Consider the following 26,743-nt stretch of genomic DNA (forward strand, 5'->3'; position numbering starts at 1 on the left):
GTTTCTTATAATGTTTATAGATCATTGTAATGTTTATATTATTGGTTGAAAAAAGGTACCTCCACAATTCGAGCCAGCCAGGAGTCGAACCTGGAATCTTCTGCTCCGTAGGCAGACGCGTTATCCATTGCGCCACTGGCCCGCTGTATATGAAGTCTTCAGAGAAAAGATAATAGCCAAATCACAGGTGAGGTGCTACAAGTTGGTGGTGTGACAGACAGTAAAGATATAGCGGCGCACTTTACAATAGAAAACACACAGTTCTAGGAGCTAAGTACAATATCAACTCATTTCAAGTCGAAGCTCTGAAGCCAGCCTACAGGTTTGTGGAGCTTCAGAGCCCTGCACACTTTACTGCTTTGCAGAGATGAATGCTGCCTTCGAGGGGAAAGGCTTCTTGGCTTTGCCTCCTCTAACTGCAGAAATGCGGCTGGAGCCTGACATCTTACAATTCCTTCCGTTATATATAACAATATATAACATTTTGCAGACAGTACTACATTACAACTACGAACAAACTACTATATGCTATAAACAAACAAAATCAGTTCTACAGTCTTTCAGATAAGGTGGCCTGCCAGGAAGCATCCTGTTGGCCTTGCGCCTGTGGTCACACAATGAAGGGAGCAGGCGCTGTAAGTATTGGTTGGGTACTTCCTTTGGTAATGACTAGGCCACTGACGCCAGAAGCCTCAGCACACACTGATATCTACGCACGTGGGCTACTTTCGTGCTTGACCGGTGTTCCGAGGAGTGCTGTACCCCCATCGAGCTTTGTACCCCCTGTGGTGCCGTATCACCGGGGGTAGGAATACCTAGGCCGCAGAGTGGGGCCTAATCTACACTGTTTCTAGGTGTAGATTTTAGCGTTGGATGGAGAGAGAGGTGGGCGAGGGGATAGACGTTCATATTGGATGCTGTCCATGACGTTCACGGGTGCCCCAGTGTCGATCAGAGCATGTACCGGGGATCCTGCGATCGGTACGTCGCACATTGGTGGCGGCAGACTCTGCGCACCATCTCTGCCAATGAAGGACACGAAGTACACCTCATCATCATCGTCTTCCAAACTAAACACCGTGTGGGAAGCATCACTGCAAGGACCAGGGTCTTCAAGCGACAGCTGATGCACACTGCCAGAGGCCAGGGGCCGGCAGGGTGCGCAGTGAGGCTGGGGGTGAGGAGCCGGAAGACAGACAGGGCCCCTGTAGCCACGTGGTGGGCCTCTCCAGCGTCAGGGCACTACTCGCTTCTCCCCCTCCAGGGCGCTCGCCGAGGCATCACACAACAGGGGGGGGGGGGCGGCGGAAAGCATGTCCCCGGGCCCAAAGGACAGGCTCCTTGTGTTTGAGTGTCCTCAATATATTGCAGTATTATACCTTTATGTTTACTTTATATGCTTTTGTAACCTGCACACGTGTCACTTTTTCCTCCTGTAATGCACCGTTTGTTACCTCTTGTATTTTGTTAGCTCACGATTGCCACTTTTGCCGCATGCAATGTAACGTTTGCTTTTGTAATTTGTTCACTTGTAATGTTCTCATGTATCAGTTCTGTTCCTATTGTGAAGTATTGTGAAGCGCTCTGATACCTTCGGGTAAAGTCTGCGCTATATAAAAACGCATACATAAAATAAAATAAAATAAAAGCACACGATGTATTGCATCAAGGAGCAGCCTTCGGGCATGCGTTGACACACAGCTTCAAGAAAAAAAAGAAAAGCACACACTTCTCCCTCCCCCCTCCCCACCCCACTCCACCTCCCCCCCCCTCCCTGATCACCCAGTGTTCCTAAGAGAAGGTTAGAATTTGTTCAACTATAATAGTGCGCTATATGTGTATGTCACAAAAATTAAATTTCCCATAAAAAATAAGTTCTTTGTCAAGACCACTGTAACCTTTCTTTTCTTTATAATTAAAACAGAGCATCCGGGAATGCATCTTTTGTTTTATGCTATTAAATAAAAAAAAGATATTTGTGTCCATTTCCCCTATATATGTTTTAATTAAAATGCCGCTATTTTGTCAAAGTACAGTAGAGTAACTTTTTAACACACGTCTAGTTTCATGTTGTCATTAATAATTGCACTTCTTAACAAAGGGAAGAAATGAGCACTTTGGTGCGTCGAGTCGAGCCAGCCAGGAGTCGAACCTGGAATCTTCCGCTCCGTAGGCAGACGCGCTATCCATTGCGCCACTGGCCCACTGCTATCTGCACACGAGGGGGCAGAGTACTAGACCAGTGCATATGCGCTCTGGGATATGGTCGGTAGTGTGCACGCTAGACAGGTTGAATAAGCTGGGAAAATTATAGCTCTTTCACATTAAGTAGTGAAGAGTCAAATACTGAGGTCTATGAAGGGATCACTTAAGGAACTCACCGAATGTACAGGCAATAAAAGTCACAACAACTTTAACATCCACTGCTCTCTTGGGCAAAGAGTAGTGACGTCACTTTGTATATTTTGTTCCCTGATCTGATTGGATCAAAGTCTTTTCGATTTGGTCAGAACTCGCGATTTAACTAGTTCTTTTCCACTGCAGTGCGAGTGCAGAGGGCGGTGTGGCGGGAAATACAACTGTTTGCGCACATTATACATCGCAACTGGAAAGAACCACTGTTCCGCAGACACAATACATTTGTTATTTATTTTTCTAGAACCGTGGCCAATGGTCATGCACTAGTATCACAGATGCCACGTTATTTTGACCAATTTAAATGGAAAAAGTCACTAGCATCTGCATCCGTGACAGCCATTATGAAGGTCCGCGCCTTCGAGACCACGCTTGTAAAGGTGCTTTAAAAAAAAAATTCACTATCATTTATTGTTCGATGAAAATATTGGGCCCTTTGGCAAATCGACAGTTATCTGTTTTACAGTTAAAACAGACCTATCGAGAAACTCTGATGGCCCACTTTAAAAACTAAATATTGGCGTTAAATTCCGAGTATGTAACTTAATCAAATGCGTAGCTGTTTATGTAACGAAATTTACAGGTCAGTTTATTATAAAACCAGACAGGACGGAACTTCATGGTCTAACAGGCATGATGTAGTTTCTTATAATGTTTATAGATCATTGTAATGTTTATATTATTGGTTGAAAAAAGGTACCTCCACAATTCGAGCCAGCCAGGAGTCGAACCTGGAATCTTCTGCTCCGTAGGCAGACGCGTTATCCATTGCGCCACTGGCCCGCTGTGTATGAAGTCTTCAGAGAAAAGATAATAGCCAAATCACAGGTGAGGTGCTACAAGTTGGTGGTGTGACAGACAGTAAAGATATAGCGGCGCACTTTACAATAGAAAACACACAGTTCTAGGAGCTAAGTACAATATCAACTCATTTCAAGTCGAAGCTCTGAAGCCAGCCTACAGGTTTGTGGAGCTTCAGAGCCCTGCACACTTTACTGCTTTGCAGAGATGAATGCTGCCTTCGAGGGGAAAGGCTTCTTGGCTTTGCCTCCTCTAACTGCAGAAATGCGGCTGGAGCCTGACATCTTACAATTCCTTCCGTTATATATAACAATATATAACATTTTGCAGACAGTACTACATTACAACTACCAACAAACTACTATATGCTATAAACAAACAAAATCAGTTCTACAGTCTTTCAGATAAGGTGGCCTGCCAGGAAGCATCCTGTTGGCCTTGCGCCTGTGGTCACACAATGAAGGGAGCAGGCGCTGTAAGTATTGGTTGGGTACTTCCTTTGGTAATGACTAGGCCACTGACGCCAGAAGCCTCAGCACACACTGATATCTATGCACGTGGGCTACTTTCGTGCTTGACCGGTGTTCCGAGGAGTGCTGTACCCCCATCGAGCTTTGTACCCCCTGTGGTGCCGTATCACCGGGGGTAGGAATACCTAGGCCGCAGAGTGGGGCCTAATCTACACTGTTTCTAGGTGTAGATTTTAGCGTTGGATGGAGAGAGAGGTGGGCGAGGGGATAGACGTTCATATTGGATGCTGTCCATGACGTTCACGGGTGCCCCAGTGTCGATCAGAGCATGTACCGGGGATCCTGCGATCGGTACGTCGCACATTGGTGGCGGCAGACTCTGCGCACCATCTCTGCCAATGAAGGACACGAAGTACACCTCATCATCATCGTCTTCCAAACTAAACACCGCGTGGGAAGCATCACTGCAAGGACCAGGGTCTTCAAGCGACAGCTGATGCACACTGCCAGAGGCCAGGGGCCGGCAGGGTGCGCAGTGAGGCTGGGGGTGAGGAGCCGGAAGACAGACAGGGCCCCTGTAGCCACGTGGTGGGCCTCTCCAGCGTCAGGGCACTACTCGCTTCTCCCCCTCCAGGGCGCTCGCCGAGGCATCACACAACAGGGGGGGGGGGGGGGCGGCGGAAAGCATGTCCCCGGGCCCAAAGGACAGGCTCCTTGTGTTTGAGTGTCCTCAATATATTGCAGTATTATACCTTTATGTTTACTTTATATGCTTTTGTAACCTGCACACGTGTCACTTTTTCCTCCTGTAATGCACCGTTTGTTACCTCTTGTATTTTGTTAGCTCACGATTGCCACTTTTGCCGCATGCAATGTAACGTTTGCTTTTGTAATTTGTTCACTTGTAATATTCTCATGTATCAGTTCTGTTCCTATTGTGAAGTATTGTGAAGCGCTCTGATACCTTCGGGTAAAGTCTGCGCTATATAAAAACGCATACATAAAATAAAATAAAATAAAAGCACACGATGTATTGCATCAAGGAGCAGCCTTCGGGCATGCGTTGACACACAGCTTCAAGAAAAAAAAGAAAAGCACACACTTCTCCCTCCCCCCTCCCCACCCCACTCCACCTCCCCCCCCCTCCCTGATCACCCAGTGTTCCTAAGAGAAGGTTAGAATTTGTTCAACTATAATAGTGCGCTATATGTGTATGTCACAAAAATTAAATTTCCCATAAAAAATAAGTTCTTTGTCAAGACCATTGTAACCTTTCTTTTCTTTATAATTAAAACAGAGCATCCGGGAATGCATCTTTTGTTTTATGCTATTAAATAAAAAAAAGATATTTGTGTCCATTTCCCCTATATATGTTTTAATTAAAATGCCGCTATTTTGGCAAAGTACAGTAGAGTAACTTTTTAACACACGTCTAGTTTCATGTTCTCATTAATAATTGCACTTCTTAACAAAGGGAAGAAATGAGCACTTTGGTGCGTCGAGTCGAGCCAGCCAGGAGTCGAACCTGGAATCTTCTGCTCCGTAGGCAGACGCGTTATCCATTGCGCCACTGGCCCACTGCTATCTGCACACGACGGGGCAGAGTACTAGACCAGTGCACATGCGCTCTGGGATATGGTCGGTAGTGTGCACGCTAGACAGGTTGAATAAGCTGGGAAAATTATAGCTTTTTCACATTAAGCAGTGAAGAGTCAAATACTGAGGTCTATGAAGGGATCACTTAAGGAACTCACCGAATGTACAGGCAATAAAAGTCACAACAACTTTAACAGCCACTGCTCTCTTGGGCAAAGAGTAGTGATGTCACTTTGTATATTTTGTTCCCTGCTCTGATTGGATCAAAGTCTTTTCGATTTGGTCAGAACTCGCGATTTAACTAGTTCTTTTCCACTGCAGTGCAAGTGCAGAGGGCGGTGTGGCGGGAAATACAACTGTTTGCACACATTATACATCGCAACTGGAAAGAACCACTATTCCGCAGACACAATACATTTGTTATTTATTTTTCTAGAACCGTGGCCAATGGCCATGCACTAGTATCACAGATGCCACGTTATTTTGACCAGTTTAAATGGAAAAAGTCACTAGCAGCTGCATCCGTGACAGCCATTATGAAGGTCCGCGCCTTCGAGACCACGCTTGTAAAGGTGCTTTTTAAAAAACATTTCACTAGCATTTATTGTTCGATGAAAATATTGGGCCCTTTGGCAAATCGACAGTTATCTGTTTTACAGTTAAAACAGACCTATCGAGAAACTCTGATGGCCCACTTTAAAAACTAAATATTGGCGTTAAATTCCTAGTATGTAACTTAATCAAATGCGTAGCTGTTTATGTAACGAAATTTACAGGTCAGTTTATTATAAAACCAGACAGGACGGAACTTCATGGTCTAACAGGCATGATGTAGTTTCTTATAATGTTTATAGATCATTGTAATGTTTATATTATTGGTTGAAAAAAGGTACCTCCACAATTCGAGCCAGCCAGGAGTCGAACCTGGAATCTTCTGCTCCGTAGGCAGACGCGTTATCCATTGCGCCACTGGCCCGCTGTGTATGAAGTCTTCAGAGAACAGGTAATAGCCAAATCACAGGTGAGGTGCTACAAGTTGGTGTTGTGACAGACAGTAAGGATATAGCGGCGCACTCTACAATAGAAAACACACAGTTCTAGGAGCTAAGTACAATATCAACTCATTCCAAGTCGCAGCTCTGAAGCCAGCCTACAGGTTTGTGGAGCTTCAGAGCCCTGCACACTTTACTGCTTTGCAGAGATGAATGCTGCCTTCGAGGGGAAAGGCTTCTTGGCTTTGCCTCCTCTAACTGCAGAAATGCGGCTGGAGCCTGACATCTTACAATTCCTTCCGTTATATATAACAATATATAACATTTTGCAGACAGTACTACATTACAACTACGAACAAACTACTATATGCTATAAACAAACAAAATCAGTTCTACAGTCTTTCAGATAAGGTGGCCTGCCAGGAAGCATCCTGTTGGCCTTGCGCCTGTGGTCACACAATGAAGGGAGCAGGCGCTGTAAGTATTGGTTGGGTACTTCCTTTGGTAATGACTAGGCCACTGACGCCAGAAGCCTCAGCACACACTGATATCTACGCAAGTGGGCTACTTTCGTGCTTGACCGGTGTTCCGAGGAGTGCTGTACCCCCATCGAGCTTTGTACCCCCTGTGGTGCCGTATCACCGGGGGTAGGAATACCTAGGCCGCAGAGTGGGGCCTAATCTACACTGTTTCTAGGTGTAGATTTTAGCGTTGGATGGAGAGAGAGGTGGGCGAGGGGATAGACGTTCATATTGGATGCTGTCCATGACGTTCACGGGTGCCCCAGTGTCGATCAGAGCATGTACCGGGGATCCTGCGATCGGTACGTCGCACATTGGTGGCGGCAGACTCTGCACACCATCTCTGCCAATGAAGGACACGAAGTACACCTCATCATCATCGTCTTCCAAACTAAACACCGCGCGGGAAGCATCACTGCAAGGACCAGGGTCTTCAAGCGACAGCTGATGCACACTGCCAGAGGCCAGGGGCCGGCAGGGTGCGTAGTGAGGCTGGGGGTGAGGAGCCGGAAGACAGACAGGGCCCCTGTAGTCACGTGGTGGGCCTCTCCAGCGTCAGGGCACTACTCACTTCTCCCCCTCCAGGGCGCTCGCCGAGGCATCACACAACAGGGGGGGGGGGGCGGCGGAAAGCGTGTCCCCGGGCCCAAAGGACAGGCTCCTTGTGTTTGAGTGTCCTCAATATATTGCAGTATTATACCTTTATGTTTACTTTATATGCTTTTGTAACCTGCACACGTGTCACTTTTTCCTCCTGTAATGCACCGTTTGTTACCTCTTGTATTTTGTTAGCTCACGATTGCCACTTTTGCCGCATGCAATGTAACGTTTGCTTTTGTAATTTGTTCACTTGTAATGTTCTCATGTATCAGTTCTGTTCCTATTGTGAAGTATTGTGAAGCGCTCTGATACCTTCGGGTAAAGTCTGCGCTATATAAAAACGCATACATAAAATAAAATAAAATAAAAGCACACGATGTATTGCATCAAGGAGCAGCCTTCGGGCATGCGTTGACACACAGCTTCAAGAAAAAAAAGAAAAGCACACACTACTCCCTCCCCCCTCCCCCCCCCACTCCACCTCCCCCCCCCTCCCTGATCACCCAGTGTTCCTAAGAGAAGGTTAGAATTTGTTCAACTATAATAGTGCGCTATATGTGTATGTCACAAAAATTAAATTTCCCATAAAAAATAAGTTCTTTGTCAAGACCACTGTAACCTTTCTTTTCTGTATAATTAAAACAGAGCATCCGGGAATGCATCTTTTGTTTTATGCTATTAAATAAAAAAAAGATATTTGTGTCCATTTCCCCTATATATGTTTTAATTAAAATGCCGCTATTTTGGCAAAGTACAGTAGAGTAACTTTTTAACAGACGTCTAGATTCATGTTCTCATTAATAATTGCACTTCTTAACAAAGGGAAGAAATGAGCACTTTGGTGCGTCGAGTCGAGCCAGCCAGGAGTCGAACCTGGAATCTTCTGCTCCGTAGGCAGACGCGTTATCCATTGCGCCACTGGCCCACTGCTATCTCTACACGACGGGGCAGAGTACTAGACCAGTGCATATGAGCTCTGGGATATGGTCGGTAGTGTGCACGCTAGACAGGTTGAATAAGCTGGGAAAATTATAGCTCTTTCACATTAAGTAGTGAAGAGTCAAATACTCAGGTCTATGAAGGGATCACTTAAGGAACTCACCGAATGTACAGGCAATAAAAGTCACAACAACTTTAACATCCACTGCTCTCTTGGGCAAAGAGTAGTGACGTCACTTTGTATATTTTGTTCCCTGATCTGATTGGATCAAAGTCTTTTCGATTTGGTCAGAACTCGCGATTTAACTAGTTCTTTTCCACTGCAGTGCGAGTGCAGAGGGCGGTGTGGCGGGAAATACAACTGTTTGCGCACATTATACATCGCAACTGGAAAGAACCACTGTTCCGCAGACACAATACATTTGTTATTTATTTTTCTAGAACCGTGGCCAATGGTCATGCACTAGTATCACAGATGCCACGTTATTTTGACCAGTTTAAATGGAAAAAGTCACTAGCAGCTGCATCCGTGACAGCCATTATGAAGGTCCGCGCCTTCGAGACCACGCTTGTAAAGGTGCTTTTAAAAAAAATTTCACTATCATTTATTGTTCGATGAAAATATTGGGCCCTTTGGCAAATCGACAGTTATCTGTTTTACAGTTAAAACAGACCTATCGAGAAACTCTGATGGCCCACTTTAAAAACTAAATATTGGCGTTAAATTCCGAGTATGTAACTTAATCAAATGCGTAGCTGTTTATGTAACGAAATTTACAGGTCAGTTTATTATAAAACCAGACAGGACGAACCTTCATGGTCTAACAGGCATGATGTAGTTTCTTATAATGTTTATAGATCATTGTAATGTTTATATTATTGGTTGAAAAAAGGTACCTCCACAATTCGAGCCAGCCAGGAGTCGAACCTGGAATCTTCTGCTCCGTAGGCAGACGCGTTATCCATTGCGCCACTGGCCCGCTGTGTATGAAGTCTTCAGAGAAAAGATAATAGCCAAATCACAGGTGAGGTGCTACAAGTTGGTGGTGTGACAGATAGTAAAGATATAGCGGCGCACTTTACAATAGAAAACACACAGTTCTAGGAGCTAAGTACAATATCAACTCATTTCAAGTCGAAGCTCTGAAGCCAGCCTACAGGTTTGTGGAGCTTCAGAGCCCTGCACACTTTACTGCTTTGCAGAGATGAATGCTGCCTTCGAGGGGAAAGGCTTCTTGGCTTTGCCTCCTCTAACTGCAGAAATGCGGCTGGAGCCTGACATCTTACAATTCCTTCCGTTATATATAACAATATATAACATTTTGCAGACAGTACTACATTACAACTACCAACAAACTACTATATGCTATAAACAAACAAAATCAGTTCTACAGTCTTTCAGATAAGGTGGCCTGCCAGGAAGCATCCTGTTGGCCTTGCGCCTGTGGTCACACAATGAAGGGAGCAGGCGCTGTAAGTATTGGTTGGGTACTTCCTTTGGTAATGACTAGGCCACTGACGCCAGAAGCCTCAGCACACACTGATATCTATGCACGTGGGCTACTTTCGTGCTTGACCGGTGTTCCGAGGAGTGCTGTACCCCCATCGAGCTTTGTACCCCCTGTGGTGCCGTATCACCGGGGGTAGGAATACCTAGGCCGCAGAGTGGGGCCTAATCTACACTGTTTCTAGGTGTAGATTTTAGCGTTGGATGGAGAGAGAGGTGGGCGAGGGGATAGACGTTCATATTGGATGCTGTCCATGACGTTCACGGGTGCCCCAGTGTCGATCAGAGCATGTACCGGGGATCCTGCGATCGGTACGTCGCACATTGGTGGCGGCAGACTCTGCGCACCATCTCTGCCAATGAAGGACACGAAGTACACCTCATCATCATCGTCTTCCAAACTAAACACCGCGTGGGAAGCATCACTGCAAGGACCAGGGTCTTCAAGCGACAGCTGATGCACACTGCCAGAGGCCAGGGGCCGGCAGGGTGCGCAGTGAGGCTGGGGGTGAGGAGCCGGAAGACAGACAGGGCCCCTGTAGCCACGTGGTGGGCCTCTCCAGCGTCAGGGCACTACTCGCTTCTCCCCCTCCAGGGCGCTCGCCGAGGCATCACACAACAGGGGGGGGGGGGGCGGCGGAAAGCATGTCCCCGGGCCCAAAGGACAGGCTCCTTGTGTTTGAGTGTCCTCAATATATTGCAGTATTATACCTTTATGTTTACTTTATATGCTTTTGTAACCTGCACACGTGTCACTTTTTCCTCCTGTAATGCACCGTTTGTTACCTCTTGTATTTTGTTAGCTCACGATTGCCACTTTTGCCGCATGCAATGTAACGTTTGCTTTTGTAATTTGTTCACTTGTAATGTTCTCATGTATCAGTTCTGTTCCTATTGTGAAGTATTGTGAAGCGCTCTGATACCTTCGGGTAAAGTCTGCGCTATATAAAAACGCATACATAAAATAAAATAAAATAAAAGCACACGATGTATTGCATCAAGGAGCAGCCTTCGGGCATGCGTTGACACACAGCTTCAAGAAAAAAAAGAAAAGCACACACTTCTCCCTCCCCCCTCCCCACCCCACTAGACCTCCCCCCCCCCCTGATCACCCAGTGTTCCTAAGAGAAGGTTAGAATTTGTTCAACTATAATAGTGCGCTACATGTGTATGTCACAAAAATTAAATTTCCCATAAAAAATAAGTTCTTTGTCAAGACCACTGTAACCTTTCTTTTCTTTATAATTAAAACAGAGCATCCGGGAATGCATCTTTTGTTTTATGCTATTAAATAAAAAAAAGATATTTGTGTCCATTTCCCCTATATATGTTTTAATTAAAATGCCGCTATTTTGGCAAAGTACAGTAGAGTAACTTTTTAACACACGTCTAGTTTCATGTTGTCATTAATAATTGCACTTCTTAACAAAGGGAAGAAATGAGCACTTTGGTGCGTCGGGTCGAGCCAGCCAGGAGTCGAACCTGGAATCTTCTGCTCCGTAGGCAGACGCGTTATCCATTGCGCCACTGGCCCACTGCTATCTCTACACGACGGGGCAGAGTACTAGACCAGTGCACATGCGCTCTGGGATATGGTCGGTAGTGTGCACGCTAGACAGGTTGAATAAGCTGGGAAAATTATAGCTCTTTCACATTAAGTAGTGAAGAGTCAAATACTCAGGTCTATGAAGGGATCACTTAAGGAACTCACCGAATGTACAGGCAATAAAAGTCACAACAACTTTAACATCCACTGCTCTCTTGGGCAAAGAGTAGTGACGTCACTTTGTATATTTTGTTCCCTGATCTGATTGGATCAAAGTCTTTTCGATTTGGTCAGAACTCGCGATTTAACTAGTTCTTTTCCACTGCAGTGCGAGTGCAGAGGGCGGTGTGGCGGGAAATACAACTGTTTGCGCACATTATACATCGCAACTGGAAAGAACCACTGTTCCGCAGACACAATACATTTGTTATTTATTTTTCTAGAACCGTGGCCAATGGTCATGCACTAGTATCACAGATGCCACGTTATTTTGACCAGTTTAAATGGAAAAAGTCACTAGCAGCTGCATCCGTGACAGCCATTATGAAGGTCCGCGCCTTCGAGACCACGCTTGTAAAGGTGCTTTTAAAAAAAATTTCACTATCATTTATTGTTCGATGAAAATATTGGGCCCTTTGGCAAATCAACAGTTATCTGTTTTACAGTTAAAACAGACCTATCGAGAAACTCTGATGGCCCACTTTAAAAACTAAATATTGGCGTTAAATTCCGAGTATGTAACTTAATCAAATGCGTAGCTGTTTATGTAACGAAATTTACAGGTCAGTTTATTATAAAACCAGACAGGACGAACCTTCATGGTCTAACAGGCATGATGTAGTTTCTTATAATGTTTATAGATCATTGTAATGTTTATATTATTGGTTGAAAAAAGGTACCTCCACAATTCGAGCCAGCCAGGAGTCGAACCTGGAATCTTCTGCTCCGTAGGCAGACGCGTTATCCATTGCGCCACTGGCCCGCTGTGTATGAAGTCTTCAGAGAAAAGATAATAGCCAAATCACAGGTGAGGTGCTACAAGTTGGTGGTGTGACAGACAGTAAAGATATAGCGGCGCACTTTACAATAGAAAACACACAGTTCTAGGAGCTAAGTACAATATCAACTCATTTCAAGTCGAAGCTCTGAAGCCAGCCTTCAGGTTTGTGGAGCTTCAGAGCCCTGCACACTTTACTGCTTTGCAGAGATGAATGCTGCCTTCGAGGGGAAAGGCTTCTTGGCTTTGCCTCCTCTAACTGCAGAAATGCGGCTGGAGCCTGACATCTTACAATTCCTTCCGTTATATATAACAATATATAACATTTTGCAGACAGTACTACATTACAACTACCAACAAACTACTATATGCTATAAACAAACAAAATCAGTTCTACAGTCTTTCAGATAAGGTGGCCTGCCAGGAAGCATCCTGTTGGCCTTGCGCCTGTGGTCACACAATGAAGGGAGCAGGCGCTGTAAGTATTGGTTGGGTACTTCCTTTGGTAATGACTAGGCCACTGACGCCAGAAGCCTCAGCACACACTGATATCTATGCACGTGGGCTACTTTCGTGCTTGACCGGTGTTCCGAGGAGTGCTGTACCCCCATCGAGCTTTGTACCCCCTGTGGTGCCGTATCACCGGGGGTAGGAATACCTAGGCCGCAGAGTGGGGCCTAATCTACACTGTTTCTAGGTGTAGATTTTAGCGTTGGATGGAGAGAGAGGTGGGCGAGGGGATAGACGTTCATATTGGATGCTGTCCATGACGTTCACGGGTGCCCCAGTGTCGATCAGAGCATGTACCGGGGATCCTGCGATCGGTACGTCGCACATTGGTGGCGGCAGACTCTGCGCACCATCTCTGCCAATGAAGGACACGAAGTACACCTCATCATCATCGTCTTCCAAACTAAACACCGCGTGGGAAGCATCACTGCAAGGACCAGGGTCTTCAAGCGACAGCTGATGCACACTGCCAGAGGCCAGGGGCCGGCAGGGTGCGCAGTGAGGCTGGGGGTGAGGAGCCGGAAGACAGACAGGGCCCCTGTAGCCACGTGGTGGGCCTCTCCAGCGTCAGGGCACTACTCGCTTCTCCCCCTCCAGGGCGCTCGCCGAGGCATCACACAACAGGGGGGGGGGGGGCGGCGGAAAGCATGTCCCCGGGCCCAAAGGACAGGCTCCTTGTGTTTGAGTGTCCTCAATATATTGCAGTATTATACCTTTATGTTTACTTTATATGCTTTTGTAACCTGCACACGTGTCACTTTTTCCTCCTGTAATGCACCGTTTGTTACCTCTTGTATTTTGTTAGCTCACGATTGCCACTTTTGCCGCATGCAATGTAACGTTTGCTTTTGTAATTTGTTCACTTGTAATGTTCTCATGTATCAGTTCTGTTCCTATTGTGAAGTATTGTGAAGCGCTCTGATACCTTCGGGTAAAGTCTGCGCTATATAAAAACGCATACATAAAATAAAATAAAATAAAAGCACACGATGTATTGCATCAAGGAGCAGCCTTCGGGCATGCGTTGACACACAGCTTCAAGAAAAAAAAGAAAAGCACACACTTCTCCCTCCCCCCTCCCCACCCCACTCCACCTCCCCCCCCCCCCCCTGATCACCCAGTGTTCCTAAGAGAAGGTTAGAATTTGTTCAACTATAATAGTGCGCTACATGTGTATGTCACAAAAATTAAATTTCCCATAAAAAATAAGTTCTTTGTCAAGACCACTGTAACCTTTCTTTTCTTTATAATTAAAACAGAGCATCCGGGAATGCATCTTTTGTTTTATGCTATTAAATAAAAAAAAGATATTTGTGTCCATTTCCCCTATATATGTTTTAATTAAAATGCCGCTATTTTGGCAAAGTACAGTAGAGTAACTTTTTAACACACGTCTAGTTTCATGTTGTCATTAATAATTGCACTTCTTAACAAAGGGAAGAAATGAGCACTTTGGTGCGTCGAGTCGAGCCAGCCAGGAGTCGAACCTGGAATCTTCTGCTCCGTAGGCAGACGCGTTATCCATTGCGCCACTGGCCCACTGCTATCTCTACACGACGGGGCAGAGTACTAGACCAGTGCATATGCGCTCTGGGATATGGTCGGTAGTGTGCACGCTAGACAGGTTGAATAAGCTGGGAAAATTATAGCTCTTTCACATTAAGTAGTGAAGAGTCAAATACTGAGGTCTATGAAGGGATCACTTAAGGAACTCACCGAATGTACAGGCAATAAAAGTCACAACAACTTTAACAGCCACTGCTCTCTTGGGAAAAGAGTAGTGACGTCACTTCGTATATTTTGTTCCCTGCTCTGATTGGATCAAAGTCTTTTCGATTTGGTCAGAACTCGCGATTTAACTAGTTCTTTTCCACTGCAGTGCGAGTGCAGAGGGCGGTGTGGCGGGAAATACAACTGTTTGCGCACATTATACATCGCAACTGGAAAGAACCACTGTTCCGCAGACACAATACATTTGTTATTTATTTTTCTAGAACCGTGGCCAATGGCCATGCACTAGTATCGCAGATGCCACGTTATTTTGACCAATTTAAATGGAAAAAGTCACTAGCATCTGCATCCGTGACAGCCATTATGAAGGTCCGCGCCTTCGAGACCACGCTTGTAAAGGTGCTTTTAAAAAAAATTTCACTATCATTTATTGTTCAATGAAAATATTGGGCCCTTTGGCAAATCGACAGTTATCTGTTTTACAGTTAAAACAGACCTATCGAGAAACTCTGATGGCCCACTTTAAAAACTAAATATTGGCGTTAAATTCCTAGGATGTAACTTAATCAAATGCGTAGCTGTTTATGTAACGAAATTTACAGGTCAGTTTATTATAAAACCAGACAGGACGAACCTTCATGGTCTAACAGGCATGATGTAGTTTCTTATAATGTTTATAGATCATTGTAATGTTTCTATTATTGGTTGAAAAAAGGTACCTCCACAATTCGAGCCAGCCAGGAGTCGAACCTGGAATCTTCTGCTCCGTAGGCAGACGCGTTATCCATTGCGCCACTGGCCCGCTGCGTATGAAGTCTTCAGAGAAAAGATAATAGCCAAATCACAGGTGAGGTGCTACAAGTTGGTGGTGTGACAGACAGTAAAGATATAGCGGCGCACTCTACAATAGAAAACACACAGTTCTAGGAGCTAAGTACAATATCAACTCATTTCAAGTCGAAGCTCTGAAGCCAGCCTACAGGTTTGTGGAGCTTCAAAGCCCTGCACACTTTACTGCTTTGCAGAGATGAATGCTGCCTTCGAGGGGAAAGGCTTCTTGGCTTTGCCTCCTCTAACTGCAGAAATGCGGCTGGAGCGTGACATCTTACAATTCCTTCCGTTATATATAACAATATATAACATTTTGCAGACAGTACTACATTACAACTACGAACAAACTACTATATGCTATAAACAAACAAAATCAGTTCTACAGTCTTTCAGATAAGGTGGCCTGCCAGGAAGCATCCTGTTGGCCTTGCGCCTGTGGTCACACAATGAAGGGAGCAGGCGCTGTAAGTATTGGTTGGGTACTTCCTTTGGTAATGACTAGGCCACTGACGCCAGAAGCCTCAGCACACACTGATATCTACGCACGTGGGCTACTTTCGTGCTTGACCGGTGTTCCGAGGAGTGCTGTACCCCCATCAAGCTTTGTACCCCCTGTGGTGCCGTATCACCGGGGGTAGGAATACCTAGGCCGCAGAGTGGGGCCTAATCTACACTGTTTCTAGGTGTAGATTTTAGCGTTGGATGGAGAGAGAGGTGGGCGAGGGGATAGACGTTCATATTGGATGCTGTCCATGACGTTCACGGGTGCCCCAGTGTCGATCAGAGCATGTACCGGGGATCCTGCGATCGGTACGTCGCACATTGGTGGCGGCAGACTCTGCGCACCATCTCTGCCAATGAAGGACACGAAGTACACCTCATCATCATCGTCTTCCAAACTAAACACCGCGTGGGAAGCATCACTGCAAGGACCAGGGTCTTCAAGCGACAGCTGATGCACACTGCCAGAGGCCAGGGGCCGGCAGGGTGCGCAGTGAGGCTGGGGGTGAGGAGCCGGAAGACAGACAGGGCCCCTGTAGCCATGTGGTGGGCCTCTCCAGCGTCAGGGCACTACTCGCTTCTCCCCCTCCAGGGCGCTCGCCGAGGCATCACACAACAGGGGGGGGGGGGGGGGGGGGTGGCGGAAAGCGTGTCCCCGGGCCCAAAGGACAGGCTCCTTGTGTTTGAGTGTCCTCCATATATTGCAGTATTATACCTTTATGTTTACTTTATATGCTTTTGTAACCTGCACACGTGTCACTTTTTCCTCCTGTAATGCACCGTTTGTTACCTCTTGTATTTTGTTAGCTCACGATTGCCACTTTTGCCGCATGCAATGTAACGTTTGCTTTTGTAATTTGTTCACTTGTAATGTTCTCATGTATCAGTTCTGTTCCTATTGTGAAGTATTGTGAAGCGCTCTGACACCTTCGGGTAAAGTCTGCGCTATATAAAAACGCATACATAAAATAAAATAAAATAAAAGCACACGATGTATTGCATCAAGGAGCAGCCTTCGGGCATGCGTTGACACACAGCTTCAAGAAAAAAAAGAAAAGCACACACTTCTCCCTCCCCCCTCCCCACCCCACTCCACCTCCCCCCCCTCCCTGATCACCCAGTGTTCCTAAGAGAAGGTTAGAATTTGTTCAACTATAATAGTGCGCTATATGTGTATGTCACAAAAATTAAATTTCCCATAAAAAATAAGTTCTTTGTCAAGACCACTGTAACCTTTCTTTTCTTTACAATTAAAACAGAGCATCCGGGAATGCATCTTTTGTTTTATGCTATTAAATAAAAAAAAGATATTTGTGTCCATTTCCCCTATATATGTTTTAATTAAAATGCCGCTATTTTGGCAAAGTACAGTAGAGTAACTTTTTAACAGACGTCTAGATTCATGTTCTCATTAATAATTGCACTTCTTAACAAAGGGATGAAATGAGCACTTTGTGCGTGGAGTCGAGCCAGCCAGGAGTCGAACCTGGAATCTTCTGCTCCGTAGGCAGACGCGTTATCCATTGCGCCACTGGCCCACTGCTATCTCTACACGACGGGGCAGAGTACTAGACCAGTGCATATGCGCTCTGGGATATGGTCGGTAGTGTGCACGCTAGACAGGTTGAATAAGCTGGGAAAATTATAGCTCTTTCACATTAAGTAGTGAAGAGTCAAATACTCAGGTCTATGAAGGGATCACTTAAGGAACTCACCGAATGTACAGGCAATAAAAGTCACAACAACTTTAACATCCACTGCTCTCTTGGGCAAAGAGTAGTGACGTCACTTTGTATATTTTGTTCCCTGCTCTGATTGGATCAAAGTCTTTTCGATTTGGTCAGAACTCGCGATTTAACTAGTTCTTTTCCACTGCAGTGCGAGTGCAGAGGGCGGTGTGGCGGGAAATACAACTGTTTGCGCACATTATACATCGCAACTGGAAAGAACCACTATTCTGCAGACACAATACATTTGTTATTTATTTTTCTAGAACCGTGGCCAATGGCCATGCACTAGTATCACAGATGCCACGTTATTTTGACCAATTTAAATGGAAAAAGTCACTAGCATCTGCATCCGTGACAGCCATTATGAAGGTCCGCGCCTTCGAGACCACGCTTGTAAAGGTGCTTTTAAAAAAAATTTCACTATCATTTATTGTTCGATGAAAATATTGGGCCCTTTGGCAAATCGACAGTTATCTGTTTTACAGTTAAAACAGACCTATCGAGAAACTCTGATGGCCCACTTTAAAAACTAAATATTGGCGTTAAATTCCTAGTATGTAACTTAATCAAATGCGTAGCTGTTTATGTAACGAAATTTACAGGTCAGTTTATTATAAAACCAGACAGGACGAACCTTCATGGTCTAACAGGCATGATGTAGTTTCTTATAATGTTTATAGATCATTGTAATGTTTCTATTATTGGTTGAAAAAAGGTACCTCCACAATTCGAGCCAGCCAGGAGTCGAACCTGGAATCTTCTGCTCCGTAGGCAGACGCGTTATCCATTGCGCCACTGGCCCGCTGTGTATGAAGTCTTCAGAGAAAAGATAATAGCCAAATCACAGGTGAGGTGTGTAGGAAGGGGGAGGCTCTAGTTGGCGCAGTGAAACACTAGCGTCAAGCAGGGACTCTCTCTTCCTCGTCAGGGCTGAGGGTTACCTTCCAGACAACCTCTGCTTACCCTCTAGGTAGTGTGGCTTAAGCAGTCTTAGGCTAATCTTTGGGGCACATAGGGTTAAACACTTGCAACAGTACACCTTTACAACCAACCCACCACACAACGAGACCAGACTGTATTCTTGTAAAAATATATCTCTTTATATAAACTTTACGCAGGCTTATGAATACAGTCAATAACTTTACGGATACGGTTGCAGGATATCAGCTTTTGGGTTACCACAGTTCTTATTGTAGTTCGTTGGGGCCCGTAGGCCGGCGTTGAACAAAGTTCTTGGTGGAGCCAGCGGCTTCCAGGGGATCTGTCCCACGTCGCGTTGCCTTCCCGGTGTCGCTGATCGTTGCGGCTCTTCGGCCGAGCAGGTCACTGGTCGTCCGGGGCAGCGGTGCTCTGTGGCGGCACGGTCCTTTCCTTGTTGCTCGCTCCGGTCTTGGAGACGGCGGCTGTGTGGCAGTGACAAGTGGCAGTACGGTCCCTAAGTGCAGGACGTACCCAACCAAATGTCGATGCAGCTGTGGGCTCACAGCTGGGCTGTCGGGCAGGCTACCGACCTTGTGGATTCTCGTAGGGCAACTGTCTGTCCTTGCAGGTGAGGGACGGCTCGCTATGCAGTCGCCTCGATAGCTTGGACCGGACGGGTCCTCCTTTGCTTTGCTCTCGGGCTTCCAGCGCAGTTGTGGTCACGATGTTCGGGCCAGCGGCGGCTGGTCCTCACTGTGCTTCCGCTGTAGCTTTGGTCCCCGGTCACGGTGGTCGGGAGGGTTTGGATGCCTTAGAGGAGCTTCCTCTTTGTCGGTGCCGCGGCGATGGTCAACACCCGCAGTCGCTTTTCCAAGGGGGTAGCGTCCACTGGTCCTGGGACGCTGGTCAGGGGGCAAGTTCAGTTCCAAGCCCTTGGAGATCTCTTTGCAGAGTTTGGCACAAGTAGCACAATAGTCTTTTCGTAGTCTTATTGTCTTCCTCTCCTTCAGCAGCAAGGCACCAGACACAGGCAAGAGTCAGCACCCTTCCTTGTCTTCTCGCGGTCCTTCTCGTAGGGCAGAGTCGTCCTGTGGCCCAAACTGGATCTAACTTTCAAGGAGCAGGGCTCCATCTTTTATAGGCCAATTCTTTTGTTCTCGCAGGCCAGGGGGGCCTTTGCATAGCCACTCTCAGTTCTGGAGTACCCCGGCGGGTGTACTCCGGCTTCCGCTTTCAGTGTGAGGGGCAGGCGCATCAGACGCCCCACAGGAGGTGGAGCCAGCATTGTCCGGACAGGAGTGGCCAGAGTACCTTGCCGATGGGGGCTCCGTCCTTCCTGGGCCAGGTGCCGGCAGAGTCATCCGCCGCTCCCCAGGAGGGTGGAGCCAGCATTGTGGTGGCCGAGCACAGTGACAGTTCGAGTCAAGAGGCACTCCTACCTCCCACTAAGGTGTAATCTGCGCATTCACCACCTGTCATCCCTCCAGCCCTGTCACTCACACATCCCAGACAGTCGGATACACATACTGGCAGAGGCAACTGAAATGGTTAAGCAAGCAAATGCTAGCTTCCTAAAAGTGGCATTTGCAAACCCAGGATACCGAAATAAACTTGACTACAAGAAATATCTCATTATCCTGAGTTCAGGCATACTAAACATGACTCACTACCATGCTCCTTGAGCCTGCGAGGGTTATAGGTCGTAATAATCCTCGCAGCTCAGTCTGGCCTAATGGAGCAGGTAGCCTTCAGTAGTGAACTACGGTCTTCGTTGTAAGTCACTACCAGGACAGGCCACGCACATCAGGGCTTGTCCTACCTTGCACCTCCAAAGCACCCTGCCCGCAGGCCTACCATAGGGGTGTCTAATATGTAGTCAAGGGAAGGGTCGGGGCTGGCAAGTGGGGACACTTGCCCAGCTAGCGTGACAGTACGAGACCGCACGCGGGTTCTGCGGTCGCAGTTCCCAGACATATTTTTACGGCTGCTTAGGTGGGTGGCGCAACCAGCGCTGCAGGTCCACCAGCAGTATTGGCATCTACAAGCCCCGGCACTCCCTCGTGCGCTTTACTAGGGACTAACAGTAAATCCAATGCACCAATCATGGATACCAATCGTATGTACAGTTTACAGTAGGGGGCACTTGCACTGCGGCACGGATCAGCCGTGGCGCAGTGCCCTGAGTATCGGAAAACCAGAAAAACATCGGAGGCACATCAGCAAAAAGTGGAAGGGAGACTCACGCCAAGGTGCCAGGTCTAACATGTGTCCCCTCCAGCTGAAATGTGGGGGGAACTACCCTTCCCCAGGGAGTTCCACCTCACTAAGGCGGAAAAATCTGGACAGACCGTCAGCGTTGGCGTGATCGGTGCCAGGGCGGTGTTCCACCGTAAAGTCCATACTCTGTAGAGAAATGGACCACCTCAACAGTTTCGGGTTCTCACCCCTCATTTGCATCAACCATCTGAGGGGCCTGTGGTCCGTCTGAACTCGGAAGTGAGACCCAAACAAGTAGGGTCTTAGCTTCTTCAGCGCCCAGACCACAGCAAATGCTTCACGCTCTATTGCACTCCACCTACTTTCCCGTGGAAGTAACCTCCGACTTATGAAGGCTACGGGTTGGTCAAAGCCCTCCTCAGTCATCTGTGAAAGAACAGCCCCTACACCATGCTCTGAAGCGTCTGTTTGCACAATGAACTCTTTGGAGAAATCAGGGGCCAGGAGCACGGGCGCCGTGCACATGGCAGTCTTCAGGGTGTCGAAAGCTTTCTGACAGGTGTCAGTCCAAATCACATTCCTGGGCTGCTTTTTCGAAGTCAGCTCTGTCAAGGGGGTCACAATCGTGCCATAGCCCTTGACAAACCTCCTGTAATACCCAGTGAGCCCCAGGAAGGCTCTCACTGCAGTCTGGGTTTTGGGGGGTTCCCAAGCCAGGATGGTTTCGATTTTGGGCTGCAAGGGGGCTACCTTGCCACTCCCAACTTGGTGTCCCAAGTACACCACGGAACCCTGCCCAATCTGGCACTTGCTTGCCTTGATTGTGAGGCCTGCTCTGCGCAGGGCCATCAACACTTCCCAGAGGTGTCGCAGGTGTTTGGGCCAAGTGCCGCTGAACACCGCAATGTCATCCAGGTAGGCGGCACTGAACTCGTCCAGTCCAGCCAACACCTGGTTGACCAATCTCTGAAAGGTGGCAGGGGCATTCTTCAATCCAAATGGCATGACCCGGAACTGGAAATGCCCATCTGGTGTAGAGAATGCCGACCTCTCCTTTGCCCCATCGGTCAAGGCGATCTGCCAGTACCCAGACGTTAAATCAAACGTGCTGAGGAACCGGGCAGCCCCTAGCCGATCAATGAGCTCGTCAGCTCTGGGGATGGGGTGCGCGTCAGTCTTCGTGACTGAATTGAGTCCTCTGTAGTCCACACAGAACCGTAGTTCGGGTGTGGCTCCCGGCGCAGCAGCCTTCGGAACCAAGACCACGGGGCTGGACCAAGGACTGCTGGAAGACTCAACCACCCCGAGGGCAAGCATCTTGGAGACCTCCTCCTTGATGCAGGCCCGTACCCTGTCAGTTACCCGGTAAGCCTTATGCTTCACCGGTAAGCTGTCTCCAGTGTCCACATCATGGACGCACCAATCTGTGACACTCGGAACCAGGGAGAACAGGTCTGGAAACTGCCCCAGCAACTGGCGGCAGTCCTCCTGTTGTTCGGCGGTCAGGGAGGGTGAGAGGTTAACTCCATCCACTGACCCATCCTTCTCACAGGCCACCAAGAGGTCCGGGAGAGGCTCTGACTCCTCCTCCATTCCGTCATCGGTTGCCAACAACATGCCCACTTCGGACCTTCGCAAGTGGGGCTTGAGGCGGTTGACATGTAGGACCCGCAAAGGGTTCCTGGGCGTCTTCATGTCCACCAAGTATGTCACGGGGCTCTTCCGCTCCACAACCTCAAATGGTCCTGTCCACTTATCTTGAAGGGCACAGGGTTCCACTGGGGCCAGGACATACACCTCTTGTCCAGGTTGAAGCTCGACCAGAGTGGCATTCTGATCGTACCACCGCTTCATTTCTTCCTGGCTCGCTTCCAGATTTGCCTCGGCAAGTTGTCTGAAGCGCCTGGTCTGGTTTCTGAAGGCCAGCATGTAGCTATATACATTCTGGGGAGGTTTCCTGGGAGATTGCTCCCAGCCTTCCTTTACCAAACTCAGTGGTCCTCTCACGGGGTGGCCGTACAGCAGTTCAAAGGGGCTGAACCCTAGGGACTTCTGTGGTACCTCGCGATATGCAAACAGCAGGCATGGTAAGAGGACGTCCCACTTACGCCTCATCGGACCTTCCAGGCCCATGATCATGCCTTTGAGGGTTCGGTTGAATCTCTCAACCAACCCGTTACCTTGGGGATGGTAGGGTGTGGTGAACTTATACGTTACGCCACACTCCTGCCAAAGGGATTTCATATATTTCGATATGAAATTGGTCCCTCTGTCGCTCACTACCTCTAGAGGGAATCCTACTCGTGAGAAAATTCCCATCAGTGCACGCCCCACCACGGGAGCCGTCACTGTCCTCAGAGGAATGGCTTCAGGGTACCGGGTGGCATGGTCCACCAAGACCAGGATAAACCTGTTGCCCATGGCTGTCTTGGGGTCCAGAGGCCCGACGATGTCAATACCCACTCGCTGGAATGGCGTACCGACCACAGGGAAGGGTTGGAGGGGGGCCTTGTTCTTCCCTCCCGTCTTCCCACTTGCCTGGCAAGTCGGACAGGTTCTGCAATAAGTATCTGAACTCTTATGCATTTGGGGCCAGTAAAAGTGGGTGACAAGCCTGTCATAGGTCTTGTCCATCCCCAAATGTCCTGCTAAAGGCACATCATGAGCCAGACCCAGTAGGAAGGCTCTGAACTTCTGGGGTACCACCAGCACACGGGCTGACCCCGGTTCAGCAGCCTTAGGCTCCGAATACAGGAGGTCGTTCTCCCAGTATACGTAATGTGTTTTGGCCTGACCACCATTGGCCTGGTCTGCAGCCTGCTGCTGCATACCCACGAGAGAAGGGCATTCTTTCTGCTCCCTGCAGAATTCCTCCCTGGCGGGTCCTCCTTCTTGCTGCCAATGGGTCAGCTCAGGCAGGTCCCCCAGTTCGGCGATCTGTTCCCCTGTAGGCTCCAGGGCATCCCCCTCAAGGTCTGCTTCCTCCCGGACCGTAGGAACTTCAGGGGCCGGTTTCCCGCGCCCCCTGCGCCTTCTCCCTAAAGCCGGTTCCTGGGCCTCTCCATCAGGCCCCAGGATCTCTCGATCACCCTTACTGGCTGCCATCGACCGGGTGGTCACGCATGCCCAGTCAGGCAGACCCACCATCCGCAGGTGAGTCGCTTTCTCCACCTTTTCCCAAGGGGAGTTGTGAGAAGTTGGCCTGGTATATAATGCTCACTAGTTCTAGTGATCACTTTGTACCATGCCAAGCAACCCTTATGATGATGGTTGTAATTCAACCTTGTAGACCAGTTATCCTATTGGTAACGTGGACAAAGCAGTCTTAGGCTAAACTCTGAAAGGCATGTGAAGCCAGCTGTTATACCATACACAACCCCCTTGAATACCAAATGAAAGGGACACCACACAGATATATATTGAAAATATATATTGATTTATTAACTATAAAATCCCCTGGACTCTTTATGAGCACAGAAGCACAAGCGTTAAATCACAAGACAGTTTAAAATACACAAAAGTTGCACAATATGGATGAGCCCTAGGGGCCACCTAAACCATATACTAAGAAAGTGGTATAAGAGATACCAATAGGAAAGTGAAGAGGCCTAGGGCCTTGGGAATCGCTGGAGCTATTCGAGACTGGAAATAACTAAGTCGGGAAAGGCCCACGGGACTCGGGTGCAGTGTTCAAAGTGCACGCACTTTCCAATGTAAAGTCTATGGTGCGTAAAAAGTACACAAAGTTAGTTTAAGGGCACTTCCGCTGAACCTAGAGGAACAAAACTTAAGACACAGACCCTAGAGGTGTGTACCAGTGTAGGGACACCGGCTTTGCAATGTTACCTCACCCACAGGAAGTGGGTGCACAGGGTCGAAGTGGCGTCGGGTTCTGACACGCAGGTTCTTGGCGCTTGAAGCTGAAGATGCTGCAGGCGATGTGAAGGAGAAGTGTCCGGTGGATCCAAGGGTGGATCTGAAGTGGTGAAGACCTGAAAGCAGAGGGGACAATGTTCAAAGTCACTGACCAGTGACTACCGTGGAACCAGATTGGAACCAGGCAAAGTCGGGTGCAAACAGGTGATCAGGGGTTGCTTCTCTCTGCAGCCACGTGGACACGAAGAGGTCAAGGACGTCCAGGAGTCGATCACGAGCTGTCCCTCGAAGGCTCTAGCTGATGGCGGTGTCGGCAACTCGATTGAAGCAAACAAGCCTTGGCTAACGCAAGCCACGGGGAAAGTGAAAAAGGCTTATTACTCGGACCAGCAAGGTCAGAGCGGGTACTCCTTTCTACAGGAGCGAGGGCAGGTCTGGAGCAACCAGACCCACAGTGTAAATTGTAGGTTTCGTCGCCAAGATGGCCGCTGACCACGTGACAAGCGGCCGGGATGGCGAGTCGAGTGGCAAAAAGCAAAAGGGCCCCACGCAGATCGTGGAGATGCTGGAGGGCTGATCTTTGGTGCAAATGCTGCTCGGTTGTGGGGCTTCTCAAACCCCAAAGCACAAAGTCGAGGGTGCCTCGGGTGCTGCGCAGTCAGCGTCTCGGGGGTCTTTCAAGATGGCCGCTCCCACGTCTCTCGTTGCCTCCACGGGTCCCTTCTTTGCAGGGACTGTGGATCGGGCTAGGAGAAGTCTGGGAAGCTGTGTCTTGTCAGGCTCTGCACTCGGGCTCCGGCGGGAGGCGGCGGCAAAGCAGACGTCGAGGTGCTGGGTGATACCTGTGTTCACAGGGTGGCCCCTCCTAGGCCACAAGGGAGATTCTCTTCAGTCTTCTGTGCAGCAGAATGTCGAAGTCCAGTCTTCTTCTTGTTTAAAGTTGATTTCAGGATGATCTGCTGTGCAATGGCACTGCTCCCTCTCTTATTCCCATCTGAGGGGTGGATCTCCTGCTAGGTCCCTCCCCTATGGGTGGGACCAGGAAGGGGGGTGGTTACACCCCCTCTCCTTTGTCCAGCTCCTCGCCAGGACTGGGGCTGGAAAGCCCCAGAACCGGTTTGGGCTGGCTTATGCACAGGGACACCTTGTGTGCCCCAGGCATGTCTCAATCTATTCAGCCCTGTCCTACCCAATACACAAAACCCTGTCTGGGGTGGTGCTCGCACCTCCCCAGGCAGGAAACCCTTTGTCCAGGCCCTCCTCGCTGGAAGGACTCCCAGCAGCAGGAGGTCAGACATGTGTCTGTGGTGGCAGCATCCATTTTGTGATGCTGAGGCTCTGTTTAACTTTAACCAGGGTTAAGGCTACACACATGTCGTGTCCCTCTAGAAGGGTGGAATGCTATCCCCGTCGCCAGAACTGGCGAGGGGATAGTATTCCAATTCGTATGACACCTTACTCGACATGTTTTGATAAAGCCAAACCAAAGATAGCATTTAACCGCGAGGATTATAATGCACTTAAGAGTATATGGTATGGCAATATCCCGGAACATATTAGGGAGTGGTTCCCGACAGCTGCAGACAGGCTCAGCTCATGCTAGAGCACCATCTCACATATTTCCAAGCACTCTGCCTCCAGGATTGATGAGGCCTTCCATAGGAGTGGCTGATAGGAACATATGTGTCCAGTTTAGGGTTAGGCACAGGCATACTGTACCTAAGTAAGAGGTGATTACACCAACTTACCCCAGCTGAGTGATCAGCCAGTTGTGTCAAATATGGAGGCCAGGCCAGGGGTGGCACAATACATGCTGCAGCCCCTGGCAGGCCTTGGCTACACCTATGCCCTGGGTACCTATGGTACACTGTTACAGGGGCCTATAAGGTGAACCAATTCCAATTGTGTTATGCACCTAAGGTACATGGAGTCCATTTTAAGGAGAGAGCAATCAGCCTGGGGCCCTGAATAGCAGGATCCCAGGCCAACTAAGTCAAAAACCAGCTAAACACCAGGCAAAAAGTTTGGGGGTAACCATAGTC

The 26,743-nt window shown here is 48.1% G+C and overlaps 13 non-coding genes across 13 annotated transcripts; all 13 read right to left on the reverse strand.

Moving 5' to 3' along the window:
* Nucleotides 1–69: 69 nt before the first annotated feature.
* Nucleotides 70–142, reverse strand: TRNAR-ACG (transfer RNA arginine (anticodon ACG)). The gene has a single exon. It is a non-coding gene; the product is annotated as a tRNA-Arg (tRNA).
* A 1,989-nt stretch (nt 143–2,131) lies between these two features.
* On the reverse strand, nt 2,132–2,204 carry TRNAR-ACG (transfer RNA arginine (anticodon ACG)). Its single transcript has one exon. It is a non-coding gene; the product is annotated as a tRNA-Arg (tRNA).
* A 921-nt stretch (nt 2,205–3,125) lies between these two features.
* TRNAR-ACG (transfer RNA arginine (anticodon ACG)) lies at nt 3,126–3,198 on the reverse strand. Its single transcript has one exon. It is a non-coding gene; the product is annotated as a tRNA-Arg (tRNA).
* Nucleotides 3,199–5,190: 1,992 nt separating this feature from the next.
* TRNAR-ACG (transfer RNA arginine (anticodon ACG)) lies at nt 5,191–5,263 on the reverse strand. The gene has a single exon. It is a non-coding gene; the product is annotated as a tRNA-Arg (tRNA).
* Nucleotides 5,264–6,185: 922 nt separating this feature from the next.
* TRNAR-ACG (transfer RNA arginine (anticodon ACG)) lies at nt 6,186–6,258 on the reverse strand. The gene has a single exon. It is a non-coding gene; the product is annotated as a tRNA-Arg (tRNA).
* Nucleotides 6,259–8,247: 1,989 nt separating this feature from the next.
* TRNAR-ACG (transfer RNA arginine (anticodon ACG)) lies at nt 8,248–8,320 on the reverse strand. Its single transcript has one exon. It is a non-coding gene; the product is annotated as a tRNA-Arg (tRNA).
* Nucleotides 8,321–9,241: 921 nt separating this feature from the next.
* Nucleotides 9,242–9,314, reverse strand: TRNAR-ACG (transfer RNA arginine (anticodon ACG)). The gene has a single exon. It is a non-coding gene; the product is annotated as a tRNA-Arg (tRNA).
* Nucleotides 9,315–11,302: 1,988 nt separating this feature from the next.
* TRNAR-ACG (transfer RNA arginine (anticodon ACG)) lies at nt 11,303–11,375 on the reverse strand. Its single transcript has one exon. It is a non-coding gene; the product is annotated as a tRNA-Arg (tRNA).
* A 921-nt stretch (nt 11,376–12,296) lies between these two features.
* TRNAR-ACG (transfer RNA arginine (anticodon ACG)) lies at nt 12,297–12,369 on the reverse strand. The gene has a single exon. It is a non-coding gene; the product is annotated as a tRNA-Arg (tRNA).
* Nucleotides 12,370–14,360: 1,991 nt separating this feature from the next.
* On the reverse strand, nt 14,361–14,433 carry TRNAR-ACG (transfer RNA arginine (anticodon ACG)). Its single transcript has one exon. It is a non-coding gene; the product is annotated as a tRNA-Arg (tRNA).
* A 921-nt stretch (nt 14,434–15,354) lies between these two features.
* Nucleotides 15,355–15,427, reverse strand: TRNAR-ACG (transfer RNA arginine (anticodon ACG)). Its single transcript has one exon. It is a non-coding gene; the product is annotated as a tRNA-Arg (tRNA).
* Nucleotides 15,428–17,422: 1,995 nt separating this feature from the next.
* On the reverse strand, nt 17,423–17,495 carry TRNAR-ACG (transfer RNA arginine (anticodon ACG)). Its single transcript has one exon. It is a non-coding gene; the product is annotated as a tRNA-Arg (tRNA).
* A 921-nt stretch (nt 17,496–18,416) lies between these two features.
* On the reverse strand, nt 18,417–18,489 carry TRNAR-ACG (transfer RNA arginine (anticodon ACG)). The gene has a single exon. It is a non-coding gene; the product is annotated as a tRNA-Arg (tRNA).
* Between the last annotated feature and the right edge of the window lie 8,254 nt (nt 18,490–26,743).

The sequence above is a fragment of the Lissotriton vulgaris genome, chromosome 5 (assembly GCF_964263255.1).
Source record: "Lissotriton vulgaris chromosome 5, aLisVul1.2, whole genome shotgun sequence".
Lineage (NCBI taxonomy): Eukaryota > Metazoa > Chordata > Amphibia > Caudata > Salamandridae > Lissotriton > Lissotriton vulgaris.